A 1,344-nucleotide genomic window follows, 5' to 3' on the forward strand; every position below is an offset into this window, starting at 1 on the left:
AAAACATTTAGGTTAAGTAGGGTTTTTGTAGGTAGAAAAAAAAAAAAATGATGAACTTCCAGAGTCTTCTCTTCAGCATCCAAGAAACATCCTCTGCAGCAGAAAGTCAGTGTTTCTGTAGCTGATGGTGTGATAATGAAAATGAGCACACAGGGCCAGGTCCAATGGCTCACTCCTGTAATCCCAGCACTTTGGGAGGTTGAGGTGGGCGGATCACTTGAGATCAGGCGTTGGAGACCAACCCAGCCAAAATGGTGAAATGCCGTCTCTACCAAAAAATACAAAAATTAGCCATGCGTGGTGCACATGCCTGTAGTCTCAGCTGGGGAGGCTGAAGTGGAAGAATCACTTGAACCTAGACCATTTTCCCCGGGTCTTCATTTCTGAAGGCTCCTGTGTCACATAAAACTTTGGTAAAGTAAATGTGTTATGCTTTTCTCTTGTTAATCTGTCTTTTGTTATAGGAGTGTCAGCTGTGACCCTTATGGTGAATTAGGAAAGATATCACACATTGGGGCGCATACACCACAGGGTTTCTTTAGGTCTTAGGTATGAGAGCCTTATGTAATATCTAAAGCACTACACAAATATGCTACCAGTATTAGTACAGTAGTATCCCCTTCTCTATGGGGGATATGTTCCAAGACTCCCGGTGGATGCCTGAAACCATAGATAGTACTGAATCCTATATACACCATGTTTTTCCTATACAAACAAACCTATGAAAAAGTTTAATTTATAAATTAAACATAGTAAGAGATTAACAATAACTAATAATAAAGAAAACAATTCTAATAATATTCCAGCATCACTTCTCCTGCACTGCCGGGCCATTATTAAGCAAAATAAGAGTTACTTGAATACAACAACTGTGATACTGTGTCAGTCAATCTGCTAACTGAGAGGGCTAAAGCAGATAACAGGCAAGCAGCCAGTTGCATCTGCAGTGTGGATATGCTGGAGAAAGGGATGATTCACATCAGCAGGAATAGCATAAAATTTCATCACACTACTCAGAAGGGTGTGCAATTTAAGACCAAAGAATTTATTATTTCTACAATTTTCCATTTAATATTTTCAGACTGCAGTTGACCACAGATAACAAACTGCAGAAAACAAAACGGCGCAGAGGGGGGAACTACTGTATTGCTGGTTTTGCAGCAGCGATAATAGCTGAGATTTAGAGAGTGCTTACCAACAAATGTAGACACAGTTTTAAGTAGTATACATACCTAAATTAGTTCATTTAATCCTCGCAATAACCTTACAAACTGGGTTCTATTTTATCCTTATTTTACATATAGAGAAATGAGGCACAGAGAGGTTAACTGCCCAAAACCACAC

The sequence above is a fragment of the Cebus imitator genome, unplaced genomic scaffold (assembly GCF_001604975.1).
Source record: "Cebus imitator isolate Cc_AM_T3 unplaced genomic scaffold, Cebus_imitator-1.0 Scaffold144, whole genome shotgun sequence".
Classification (NCBI taxonomy): domain Eukaryota; kingdom Metazoa; phylum Chordata; class Mammalia; order Primates; family Cebidae; genus Cebus; species Cebus imitator.